The following is a 13,906-nucleotide window of genomic DNA, read 5'->3' as shown; positions in this document are numbered from 1 at the left end:
TGTTAGGAAGGCATTAAAGATTGTCTAGTGCATGTGTATGCATCGGGATTAGTTGTGGATGTCCTGACCTGTAGTGTTGTAGCTTCTTTGCACAATGTAGATGTTCCATAGGTTCCGAAAAGGAATTGATAGGGCTCGTGCCCATCTTTATCCCAGCATCGCTCAAGCAGTGAGAAATGTACTTGGGCAGCAAAAATGACAGGCACAGATACAGGGTGGGTGACACTGGGCTTGCCAGCAGTGCATGCAAAAGGGATCTTGGAGTCATAGTGGACCACAAACTGAACATGAGTCAACAGTGTGATGTGGCAGCTAAAAAAGCCAATGCGATTCTAAGCTGCATAAATAGGAGTCTGATGTCTAGATCGAGGGAAGCAATAGTACCACTCTATTTTGCTTTCTGATCAGATTTCACCTGGTATACTGTGTCCAGTTCTGGGCACCACAATTCAAGAAGTATGTGGACAAGCTGAAATGTTTCTAGAGAAGGGCAACCAAATTGGTGATAGGTCTGGAAATCATATCTTACGATCAGTGGCTTACAGAGCTGGATATGTTTAGCCTGGGGAAGAGAAGGTTAATGGGTGACATGATAGCCCTGTTTAAATATTTGAAGGGGTGTCTTATTGAGGATTGAGCAAGCTTGTTTTCTAATGCTTCAGAGAATAGGATACAGAGCAGTTGGTTCAAACTACAGGAAAAGAGATTCCACCTCAACATTAGGAAGATCTTGCTGATGGTGAGAGTTGTTTGATAGTGAAAGATGCTGCCTTGGAGTGTGGTGGAGCTGCCTTCATTTGAGGTTTTCAAGCAGAGGCTGGGTGGCCATCTGTTGGGAATCCTTTGGTTGTTTATTCTTTGCCTGGCATTGTGTTGGACTGGATGGCCCTTGGGGGTCTCTTCCAACTCTGTAGTTCTACGATAAGCATTCTATATTTAAGATGGCCTTTCCACCTGAACCCATCTATTGATGGATGAAGCCTGAGCTTTGGCACAATGTTCTGGGTCATTATCTAGGTTGCTTGGATCTTTCTCAGTTTCTATAAAGTGAAAGGTGGACATTCAGAAGCAGACTGTACACTTAGCATGTCGAAATTCTCAGGTGCAGTCTTAGCCATCTGGTATTAACATAATGGATTTGAACAACTTAGAGCTGCCTCCCCAAACTTGATGTTTTTCAAATGAAGTGTTTTGCCCTATGATCATCAATCTGTATCTAGCTAGTGTTTCTTAGAACGTATAATTTTGGTCACCTGTGCACCCAAGATTGTGAGCAACAGTATTGTGTAGTAGGCAGAGCATAAAATGCATCAAATAACGGGTGTTACTGATTGGAGTTGTTTAGATTCTATCCAAGAATCTAGGAATCAATGAGGTACTGTCATAAAATGTGGCATATTCCAAGCAGTGTTGCTTTTCTTAATTGTGATGTTGTGCTCCTATCTGTGGCAATTTCATGCAGATATATTGTTGGTCCATTTGGAATTATTCCCTGAGCACCACTCTCTATTGAAATAGCTGTTGTTTGCTTTTCCCTGAAGCACTGAATCTCAATTTGTAGGTCTTGCTATTTCATAAGCTTTCCTCTCTCTTTTTCTTCAGTTCTGCTGACCCCTGGAATTGCCACACCTGTAAACAAAGCTTTCTTTTTCTCAACCACAGTTATGTTTGGCATATTATGCTCTAATTGTTGGTCATTTTGAAATCTTAAAGTCCTAGTTGCTTGTTTTAATACTTCTTTCAGACTGAAAAAAAAATCTTGGACTTGGTGTATTTGCCACCATAAATTAAGATTACTTGGTATTTTATTGATTGACCTGTAATTTGGATTCCATTTGGATAAAAACCAACCAATCTATAAAGTCCATTGTTCTTCCAGTGAGCAAATTGTGCAAATAAAAAATAAAATAAAATAAAATAAAATGATAAAATTAAATCTTAAAGTCCCACAGGTCACCATTTTAAACATCTTTTTCAGGTTTATGTTGTCACATATTCTTTGTGGCTGGCCACTTTATCACAGCATTTTTTTATATTCAGTCTGTGTGACTTTGCTGCGCAAACTGATAAGGTCAACAGTTTTATCTTTTTCTTTGCAACGGCATTTATTATTTTTATTCCTTCAGTTTATTTTTGATGCTGTTTGTCAGGAGTGCCTGTTCTTGAGATGAAAATACAGGTTTTTATTTTCTAGATTTATATTGTTCTGGATATTGAATCCTATTGTGGGAGAAACACAGGATATAAATCCTTGAAATAAATAAATAAAAATAAATATTTTTTCATATTTTAGATGTTGTTGTTGGCAAATCAAAATGGATTTCCCATGACAATGTCGACGACCTTCAGATATTGTTGGATTATCCTAACCAGTATATCCAGTCATAAGGGATGTTAGGAGTTACAGTTCATCTGGAGGGCCATTCAGGTCCTTCCCTTCCCTTGAACTAATAAACAGGGGCAGGCAAGTGAGCTGGACCTGGAACTTCACATGCTCCAAGACAAAAAAATGAAAAGTGGCCAGGAATCTAGTTCTGGTTTTGGATAATGGTAATTTTTAAAACGTATGTGTGTGTATGTGATTTTCAGTGAGGCCAACAACTTATTTAAAAGCTGAATTGCCACTCTTGGAGGCTTCCAGGAGAGCAGTTAACATTTTAATCCCCAAAGGGACAGTCCAGGGTATTTGAAGGGCTTGAGGGCTACAAAAACAGCTTTCGGGGAAGCCACATGTGGCTCTACGATCAGCACTTTGCTGTCCTTTGGCTTCAATTCTTGTCATTGTGTGACATAATGGTTTGAGTGTTGGACTGTGACTCTGGAGACCAGGGTCTGATTCCCAGTTAGGCCATGAAACCCACTGGGCGACCATAAACCAGGGGCTGTATTCCACAAAGACCTATGCTTTTATATTATGTCTACTATTAATAAAAAGCAATTTAATAATCCTCAGTGCATCTTGCAGTCCAGCACACAGCTCTAATAGTGATCGGGGGCAACTACCAATACCTACTAGGCAAGTAGTTTGTCAATTTTCCATTCTCAGAATGCCTTGAATTTGTTTTTTGTTTTCTTACTATTCAAGAGAGTTAGTTTTATCATCTGTGTAAAATTAAAACTACATGAACTGTATCATCAGTATTTCAGTGTCATGGCTGAAGAATGGTGTGTATGTGTTTGGTAAAGCTGATAGTTTTGCATTAAGTTCTTCCCGTCACTCATTTAATTGCTAAACATTATTGAGAAAAATGCATGCCTCTCAACTGAATTGCCTTTCCAGACTGCTGCTTTTTTGTAATAGTTAATTGTGTGATAGCTTGAGTGCTTTTAAGGAGGAATAAAACTCCCCTGCGCTACCTTGGGATTTGTCTGAGGATGCACATATGGGAAGGCTGGCTGAAGACTTTCCTTATCAATTAGAAGTGCTGCTCAGGGGCCATTATTTAATTGGGAGCCACAAGCACTTGATGCCATTATGTCATGCTCTTAATTCAGGGCAGGGGAGATATAGCCCAATGGCAGAGCATTTGTTTTCCATTCAGAAGATTCCTGGGGCAGTCCTCAGCATATTTACTTTAGAATCACAGAATCATAGAATTTGAAGAGACCACAAGGGCCATCCAGACTAACCCCCTGCCATGCAGGAACTCTTAATCAAAGCATCCCTGACAGATAGCCATCCAGCCTCCGTTTGTAGACCTCTGTTTGAAGAAGGCGACTCCACCACTGTCTGAGGGAGTGTGTTTCACTGTCAAACAACTCTTATTCCTCCTAATGTTGAGGTGGAATCTCATTTCCTGCAGCTTGCACCCATTGTTCCGGGTCTGTTCTCTGGAGCAGCAGAAAACAAGCTTGCTCCCTCCTCAATATGACACCCCTTCTAATACAGTATTTAAACAGGGCTATCATATCACCTCTTAACCTTCTCTTCTCCAGGCTAAACATCCCAAGCTCCCTAAATCGTTCCTCATAGGGCATGGTTTCCAAACCCTTCACCATTTTAGTCGCCCTTCTTTGGGCATGCTCCAGTTTCTTAATGTCCTTTTTTAATTGTGTTGCCCAGAACTGGACACAATATTCCAGGTGAGGTCTGACCAATGCAGAACAGATTGGCACTATTACTTCCCTTGATCTAGACACTATACTTCTATTGATGCAGCCTAAAATTGCATTGGCCTTGTTAGCTGCCGCATCACACTGTTGACTCATGTTCAATTTGTGGTCTACTTGGATTCCTAGATCCCGTTCACATGTAGTCTCATTTGGCCAGGGTATATATGTGCATTTCATTTTTCCACCCTAAGTGCAGTACCTAATAATAATATTAATATTAATAATAATAATAATATTTATATCCTACCTCTCTGTCACATACAACTGTGGCGGCTTACAGTCCCAAATCCCAGTATCCCACCCTCCCCTAAAATAACAATTAAACAATTAACAGTTTAACATACCTTAAATACCATAAACAAGTCAGGTAGTGGGTATAGCAGATTTCTCCGTGTTGAATTTTCATTTTGTTAGCTTTGGCCCAGCTTTCCAATCTTTTCAGGATATTTTGAATGTTGATCCTGTCCTCTGGAGTATTAGCTATTCCCCCTAATTTGGTGTCATCTGCAAATTTGATAAGAATGCTCCCAATTCTGTCATCCAGGTCATTGATAAAGATGTTGAATAACACTGGGCCCAGGACAGAGCCCTGTGGGACCCCACTGGTCACTTTAATTTTTTTTTAAAAGCCTTTTTCAGGTACTAAGGCTGGGAAAGATTTCTGGTAAACTGCTACTAGCCAGAAGAGACAGGATTGGACTCAAAGGATGTATCAGTGGTAGAATATACAAGTTGGGGGAAAATGGATTCTAGAAGGGTTCATTAACCGCCGATAAAAAAAGTTCTGGGCCAAAAGACATTTGGCAATGCAAATATATATATATATATATATATATATATATATATATATATATAAAAAATATCCTTTCTGGCCAGAGTTATACCTCCTCAGTATGACATCTGAGCTCCATACAGATGATGAAAACAAATATTGGAGGATTATTTTATATTTAATTACAGTGGCAAGATTAACACTGGCAAAAATCTCCTTTAATAGATGAATAGATGCTGGAAGTTAGTGGCATGCGGCTGACGTTTCTATTGAACAAAAAAATTAACCAGATCGCCAGACAATTGACCAGGCAAGGTAGAAAAAGGACTGACTACCATATATTGAATATTGGGAGGCCAGTTGGGGCATCAAACAAGTATTTCTTTTGAATTATTAGAGGTCTGTTTAGATAACAATGATCCATTGTAATATAAGTGTAATAAATATACAATAATAAAGATTCCCAGCTCAGTCATGACAAGTCACATGCTCTCAGCCTCATGGGAAGGCAATGGCAAACCTCCTCTGAACAAATCTTGCCAAGAAAAAACCCATGATAGGTTCACCTTAGGGTTGCCATTAGCCAGAAGTGACTTGAAGGCACACAACACCACCAACAAACTGCCCACCATGCTGTCTTCCCATCTTCATGCCCAAAATGGTTTCAGGAAGGGTGTTCCAATACCTTTGGAAGATTGATTTTCAGTGTTTCAAGATTCACGTTGAAGCCACTTTACGGGGACCAGCTTAGGATTTTATGGCCATCACAACAACCATGGAACTTTCTCAATATATTTAACAGGGCATATTTTAGAACCAGTGTTTTAACCACTTCCTAATAAAACCCTCTTTGTACAGTACCTGGCTAATGTGAACAACTAGCACCTACTTGCAAAAATCCCCTTTTAGGACAAGAGTTTGGAGAGTATGATGGCAATGCAGCTCCATACATTTTGTGGTTTAGTGAATTTTCTACATCCATTTCAATCTGATTTAGGCCTGTGTTTGCCTGTGAAGTAGCTTTGGTTGCCCTTATAGCTAACTTTTGCTGGGAGAGAGAGAGCAATCCTGTTCAAAATGTCTTGACATCTTCAGGGTTTTTGGCACCATTGGTCTCTTCGTGGATTCGTGTTGCAGCTTGGTTTTGGGCAGCATGATGGTGCAGTGTCAACGAACACAGATGATTTCTCTCACAATCATTTCATATAATCCAAATGCAGTTTATATGATCCGATGGCAGAGAACATCCTCCCCAGGGGTATGTGATTGACACTGACATCATACTCTTTTTGCATGAGGCCAAAATCAATTTGTTTGCCCAGGCATTTTGAGTTGGGTAATGTGAGTTGTCTATTGTACATATTTGATGCCCTTAATTGTTATATTTTGATGTTTGATATGTTATTGTACAATATTTGGATTATTGCTACATATATTTTTGTCTAAAGCCTTGATATCAGTGAATGAATGGCAATATAAAGCATGTTAGGTTCTGGGGAAATCCACATAAAATATACAAGTCTTGTTTAAGGCAATTCACATTACCATTCTACCAATGATGGCAAATTACATTTGTTACTGGATCTTATGTGATCTAACACACTGATTTGGGATTGAGAGCTGTGGGCCAGCATGGCATAGTGATTTGAGCATTGGATGACTGGAGACCAGGGTTCGATTCCCAGCTCAGCCATGAAACCCACTGGGTGACCTTGGATAAGCCGCATGCTCTCAGTGTCAGGGGAAGGCAGTGGCATGGATCTCCATAGGGTTGTCGTAGTTCAGAAATGACTTGAAGGCACACAACAATGATGGACTGGATCTTTTGTGATCTGATGCAGTGACTTATGATTGAGAGTTGTGGTACAGACTCTCATAAGTACAGTGGTGCCTCCTTATCGACAGGCTTGTCATCCACGGATTTAAGCAAGACTCCGTTGTCTGCAATGGCGGTGCACATGTTGGGCTGCCATTATGGAGAACGGGACTCAAGGTCCTGTGTTTTTCGGTATCCGTGGAAGGGTCTGGAACAGATCCTGCGCGGATACCAAGGTCCCACTGTATAAACCTTGCATTGGCCATGAACTTTATGCATGGCTTTAGCAAGCTCTTCATTTTTTGTTTTGTTTTGTTTATTTAATTTATATCCCACCTTTCTCCTTGCACAGGACCCATGGTGGCTTATAGCCAATTCAAAACAAGCTACAGCTTAAAAAGGTTAAAAAGATAAAATAAAAACACTGCTGTATTAAAAACACACAAGCTTAAAACATGTTAAAACTCATTTGAAACATAATAGAAAAGATAAAGGCATAGCAGCTACATTAAAAGCTCACAGGGCCACATGAGTTATAACCCAGAGGTCCAAGTTACTGACTTTTCCCGGCCTCTAATCCTTTCTGTATTCTCATAAGACAAGAATAATAGTATTGACCCAAATTTAGAGGGCTGTAAAGTGTGGAGGTGTGTGAAATGTTAGCGCACCCTTTCTGAGCCTGTTGAGTTCCAAATGTATTGGGCTGTGATTCACGTTAACACCAGTCAGCTTGGCCATCCTGGTGGTGGATGATGGGAGCTGTGTTGATCTCAAGGGCACTGAGTTGTTATTTTTCCACCATTGATGGGAGCCATCAGTCTTCCTGACATTTTTGTACTCCCTTCTCTCACACATCTTAAAAGACGGCTAATCCTCTTTGTGTAAATCTTTATAAATCCAGGGTATTTCTCCCTATTTAAAATTTTTGAAGAAGAGGAAGATAGTTTCCTTGGGCTGCAGCCACTAATTATGGTTTCATGAGGTTTCACAGTTACATGAGGAAAAGAAATGTCATGAAGCTTTGCAGTTATTGAGAGAAATAGAAAAAGGTTGTTAACAAGTGTATTATGGAGATATCAATATGTCATGTTAAATAACAAAGAGCATCTGCTTTGCAGTTTGTCTTGGGATTTCAGGAAGAGAGGTTGATGAGGAATTTTGCAGCTTAAAACTTCTGCATACTTTAAAAAATCAGGAATGTGCAATTTTGTCTTCTCTTTCCAGGAAGAAATATTTGCAAGGGATAATCGTTGCCCCGCTGTGACTGATTTGTGCCACACAAAGCCCCATTATTGCTCAGAGGTACTCTGTGAAAAATACCAGCATTGGACTGATAAGAATGCTGTACATTAATATAAATAACATTAATGTCGACATAACAATATGCACACATAATATCATTACTTTGATAAAACCAAATTGTGAGCAGCCCTAGAAGTAATTTTATCTGGCCATCAGAGGGATTTTAGATGGTAGACCTGCATGTGAATAATGCTTTTTGTTCATTTTGAGACCTTTACCCCACCCCGGAAAAGAAATAATGCATTCAGTGGGAAAGCTCTCTGCATAGCTATCATGAAATGTATGTCTTGGATCTTGAGCTATCTGGCTACAGCAGCCCTCCTTCCTGTAGAGATCTAGTTTCTTGTGAGCTACAGCTCAGCAGAAGCTTCTTTAGGCCAATGATATAAGAGTAGAAGATGGAGAACAGATTCACCTATTTCACAGATCTGCCATTGATACACAAAACATTTTATATTTATTCATTTGTATTCATGTTCAGTGGACCCTTGATGTCTTCTGGGGTTTGGTTCCTGGACCCCCCATGGATACCAAAATCCATGGATGTTCAAGTCCCATTATATACAATGGCATAGGAAATTGGCGTCCCTTATATACAATACCAAATCAAGGTTGGCTTTTTGGGACTTAGATAATTTTGGAATATATTTCAAGCTGTGGATAGTTGAATCCATGGATAAAGACTCTGAGGATATGATAGCCTGTGTGGTATAGTGTTGGCACGTTGGCCTAGGACTCTGGGGACCAGGGTTCGAATCCCTGCTTGGCCATGGAAATCCACTGGGTGATCTTTGGTGAGCCACACCCTCTCGGCCTCAGAGAAGGACAAAAGGAAAACCCCTCTGAACAAATTTTGCCAATAATACATGATAGGTTTGCCTTACGGTTTCTGTAAGTTGCAAATGACTTGAAGACACACAACAACAGTAGCAAAACTTTTTTTGTTAAATGTTTATCCTGCCATTATCAGTGTTAGACAACATGAGCCATTACAAAAGATGATAATTTTGTGGAAGGTGGAAGGCAGTAGGATCGCATTTACAGGTGTCTAAGGCCACGGTTGCCCTGACTTTGCAAGACCAGAGCAGGGCTGTTCATAACAGGATCTCTTGGAAAATTCATTGGGTCACCATAGGTTGAAGCCAATTTGATGGCAAACAACAAATATGCAAAATGAATAAAACTAATAATAATTACTGTTATATATTTATTTGTTTCGAAATGTTTATCCACCCCCCCACCCTCCTGGTGCTCAGGGTGACTAACAGCAATTGAAAATTGCTGCTAATTATGATATTAATAATTAGTAATAATTCCTGAACAGCAATAATATATAAAAAGAAATTAAACAATTTTTTTTTGATAAAAAACCTTCCCATCCTGTATATCAATGCCTATCCTCACAAGAAAATTGCCATTTTGAATAATCAGTATTGGATTCTTATTGTTGTTATTATTATTAACCTTTATTTATAAAGCGCTGTAAATTTACACAGCGCTGTACATACAGTCTTTTTAATTGGAGGGTTCCCTGCCCTCAGGCTTACAATCTAAAAAGACATGACACAAAAGGAGAAGGGAGTGTTGGTGGGGAAGGGGCCTCTCTAGTAGGATAATACATATAAAATACATAGCAGTATAGGAAATGATTCAATAAAACAGGCAACAAAAGAACATCAAATAGCAAGTGACAGTTATGCAATGCCTGGGAACGCTGCCCTGAACAGGATGGTCTTCAACTCCGTTTTGAAGCTGGTTAAAGAAGTGATGGCCCTTGTGTCTCGCGGGGGAAGAAGGTTCCAGGCGTGAGGGGCAGCGAGTGAAAAGGGGTTGAATCCGAGATGGGGCAGAGGAAATCCTGGGCTGAGACAGGAACCCTTGACTACCAGAACGGAGGGCCCTAGTGGGAAGGTGAGGAGAAAGAAGGTCTGATAAATAAGGAGGGGCCAGTCCATGGAGGGCTTTAAATGTCGACAGCAGGAGCTTGTACTGAATATGGAAAGGGAGGGGGAGCCAGTGAAGGGATGCCAACACAGGAGAGATGTGGGCAGAGCGGTGGGTGGAAGTGATAATGCGTGCAGCTGAATGCTGGACAGAGATTAAAGGATGGAGGTGAGAAAGAGGAAGCCCAGCCAGGAGGATGTTACAGTAATCAAATTGTGAGACCACTAGGGCATGAACCAGGATCTTGGCAGTAGAGGAGGAGAGATATGGTCGGATTTTGGCAATATTGTATAAAAAGAATCTACAAGCCTTGGCTGTGGTCTGGATCTGAGGGATACAGTATTGGATGGAATTTGTCATGTTGAAAAGGATTTTCTTCAGCTTTATTGTTTCTGAGAGGTTTTCTAATTTTTCACATTTTCCTACACTCTTGGCCTCCTCCTGCAGGGGCCCAACACTGAGATTTCCTGTCTGCATCCTTGCCCTCTGTTTTTATTCTTAATTACATCCCCGCCATATTATCTGCTCATGCTTTCCATGTTCAGGTGTTCATATGGGCTTGTGTCCTCTGGCAAAACCATCCTAGCTTCTCTGTCACCTTTCATAGAATAGAAGTATAGAGTTGAAAGATAGCTCAAGAGCCATCCAGTCCAATTCCTCTTGTGCCATAGAAGAAGACACAATGAAAGCACCCCTGACAGATGGCCATCCAGCTTCTGCTTAAATACCTCCATAGAAGGAAACTCCACCACCTTCTGAGGCATCAGTATCTTCCACTGTCGAACAGCCCTTACTGTCAGGAAGTTCCTCCTAATGTTCAGGTGGAATCTCTTTTCCTGTAGTTTGAATCCACTACTCTGTGTCCTGTTCTTTGGAGCAGCAGAAAACAAGCTTGCTCCCTCTTCACTCTGACATCCTCTTTAAATACTTACATAGGGTTATCATATCATCTTTTAACCTTCTCTTCTCCAGGCTAAACATACCCAGCTCCCTAAGTCCTTCCTCATAAGGCATGGTTTCCAGACCCTTCACCATTTTAGTTGCCCTCCTCTGGACACACTCCAGCTTCTCAACATCCTTTTTGAATTGTGGTGCCCAGAACTGGACACAGTATTATTCCAGGTGAGGCCTGACCAAAGAAGAATAGAGTGGCACTATTACTTCCCTTGATCTAGACACTATACTTCTATTAATGCAGTCTAGAAGTTCACTATGCTGTTCTTCTGACCTTAGCTATAGCAACTGTGAGACATTTTAACCTACTGTTAAATTTAACAGTGCTGATTCCGTGACCTCATTTGACATTTAACTTGGCATCAGACCCTGTTATCTAACTCATTATTTGTTCATCATACAATTATAATGGTCATGGAAGGTTTATGTTCAAGGAGCATAATTGATTGTAGCGCTTCTGCTGGACTATACTTCTTTTTGGAAAATCAGAGAAGTACTATGTGGTAACAGTATCTTCTAGATACAAAATAATCAGTGTGTTTGAAATCTCTGTTTTGTGCGTTATGAGCAGCAATAGATAATTCATTTAATAGAATCAGAGAGTTGGATGAGACCAGAAAGACTCTAAGTTCCGCACATTGATATCTAGACTATCTAAAAATGTCTAATTTGAGTTGAATTTTTATAATTACGCGTGGTGTAATTTTTGTGAGCTTGGTAATCTTATAAGATTGCTACATTTTTAGACTGAGAGAGAAAAATTGTAAGAAAGTATATTGCCTAAAGCAGCAAATAGCAGTTCACCAAGAATCTGAGTAGAACCACATGTGAGAAACATTCAGGAACTCAATGAGGTTCTCATTAAGCCAAGAGGCTTAATGAGTTGCTGTCTGCTATGCATGGCACACTTTTTCCCCTCTTTCTGCACCATAAACTTTAGGACTAGAAATGTCAGTAAGGTAGAAAATTCCTTCAGATTTCAGTCTGGAACAGCGGAAATGGCTACAGGTTTGGTTAAAAAAAAATCAGAATTGTTAAAAACATGGAATGTTTTTTGGCATCGGTTGTACTCCCATTCCCTTAGAAGTGAAATGCATATCTATAAATAATGGGCAGCATCCCTCTCCCTTTTTACTTTAAGGTTACAAATAATAGAATAATTCCTAATTTTTAAGGTGTTGGATATTATCAGTTGGGAGCCATTGTGGGAGCAAGTGCGGTATAGTGGTTTGAATGTTGGACTCTGGGAGACCAGGTTTGAATCTTGGTCATGAAAACCTAGTAGATGATCTCGAGTATGTCACTATCTCAGCCTCAGAGGAAAGCAATAACAACCCCCCTCTGAACAGGTCTTGGCAAGATACCCCCACCATATGTTTGGCTTAGGGTCTCCATAAGTTGGAAATGACTTGAAGGCACCCAACCACCACCATCAGCACAACAGAAGCTGTTGCAGAAACGTGTTGTGAGACCTTAGTTGTTGATATGAATTCATGGCTGTGCTAGCACAAAATGCCATGCTATGGTTCAGCATTACAAGTGTGAACCTCAGGTTTGTCCAGCCTCCTTTCAATCTTTCTGAAGAGGTTTGAACCTTTATTTTCTATGAACAGCCTATCCTGACATTATTATTATTAACCTTTATTTATAAAGCGCTGTAAATTTACACAGCGCTGTACATACAATCTTTTTAATTGGACGGTTCCCTGCCCTCAGGCTTACAATCTAAAAAGACACGACACAGAAGGAGAAGGGAGTGGTGGTGGGGAAGGGGCCTGTCTAGTAAGATAATACATATAAAATACATAGCAATACAGGAAATGATTCAATAAAACAGACAACAAAAGAACATCAAATAGCAAGTGACAATTATGCAATGCCTGGGAACGCTTCTCTGAACAGGAGACACCTAGTCCCTGAGGGACAGGAACATCTGACCCCAGGCACACTACAGTTAGTCCAAATGACATATTGCCATGTAAAACTCTAAATAACTTGAACATGAGTATTTGAGAGGTGTCTTCCTACCTTACAGATTGATTCATTTTTTTGAGGTCATCAGGAGTGGCCCTCCTGGTGGTGCCATATGTTCCTCAGGTGCACTCTGTGGTTTTTTTGAAGCATGGCATTTAACACTGTGATGCGGAAATATGTGGAATACCATCCCCTAAGAAAATTGAGATGCTCCAAGTATTGGTTTTTTAGGCGCATGTTGAACATAAGCCAGTTTATGCAAACTTTCCCTCTGTAGTCTAATCATGGACCACATAAATTGTTCTAGTAGTAGTGTACTTTCAAGTCAACTCCAGCTTGCAGTGATCTTGTCATTGGGTTATCTTGCCCAGATTGATTCAGAAGACTGATTCTTGTCCAGATTGATTCAGGTTCATTCCCCTTCACTAAGGCTGAGAACATGTGATGTACCTAAGGTCTCCAGTGGGTTTCCAGGGCAGGGCGAGGATAAATACTATATTATGAAAAATATTGTATGTTAATTTGTGTGTTGTATAGATTTTATGTTTGGTTATAGCTGTATGCTGCTTTTTAGATCTTTTTAGATTGATAAATCCTCATCAATTAAAAACAAATCTGCTTGTAATTAAAGGTTTCCAATTCTGTAGTAGTGTAAGGAATTCAAAACATAATATGCTGATTATTTCACTATGTAGCTTTATTTTACCAGAAAAAAAGTACGGGTAAATAGGAGTAGAAATACAGTGGATTGGTTCTTCTGTTGTGGCTTTTGAAGGTTTGTTAATACATCAAATGCTCACGAGAACTCATAAATCTGTCTGCATAGTAAATCTGAAATAAATTGATTTCATATGAAATACAAATGCTGTTTCAGTGCAGATCAGGAACAATGCTTCATGTTAATGAAGTGCTCATTTTTGAAGGGAGGGGGGTTGAAGTAGTGAAGAAATATAAATATTATATACCAGATAGAGTGAGGCAGTGGATAAATTTTTGATCTGTGTGTGGTGGGGTGGAGGGAAGAGAGAGAT

General features: G+C 40.0%; 1 protein-coding gene across 7 annotated transcripts in view; it reads left to right on the top strand.

Annotated features, from left to right (window-relative positions):
- FAM168A (family with sequence similarity 168 member A) overlaps nucleotides 1-13,906 on the top strand; it is a 231,147-nt gene that overhangs the window by 24,410 nt on the left and 192,831 nt on the right. Inside the window, exon 1 of one of the 7 annotated variants that reach the window (XM_089513043.1) lies at nucleotides 7,924-8,003. The exons of the other annotated variants lie outside the window; for them this stretch is intronic. The gene's annotated coding sequence lies outside the window, so the exon portion shown is untranslated. Of the gene's footprint in view, nucleotides 1-7,923; nucleotides 8,004-13,906 lie in introns of those variants that run through there. 7 annotated transcript variants of the gene reach the window in all.

Source organism: Sceloporus occidentalis, unplaced genomic scaffold, assembly GCF_023333645.1.
Source record: "Sceloporus occidentalis isolate IW3139 unplaced genomic scaffold, rSceOcc1.0.p SCAF_2, whole genome shotgun sequence".
Taxonomy (NCBI): Eukaryota; Metazoa; Chordata; class Lepidosauria; order Squamata; family Phrynosomatidae; genus Sceloporus; species Sceloporus occidentalis.
Note: the sequence above shows the minus strand (reverse complement) of the source record. Positions and strands in the feature narration are given on the sequence as shown.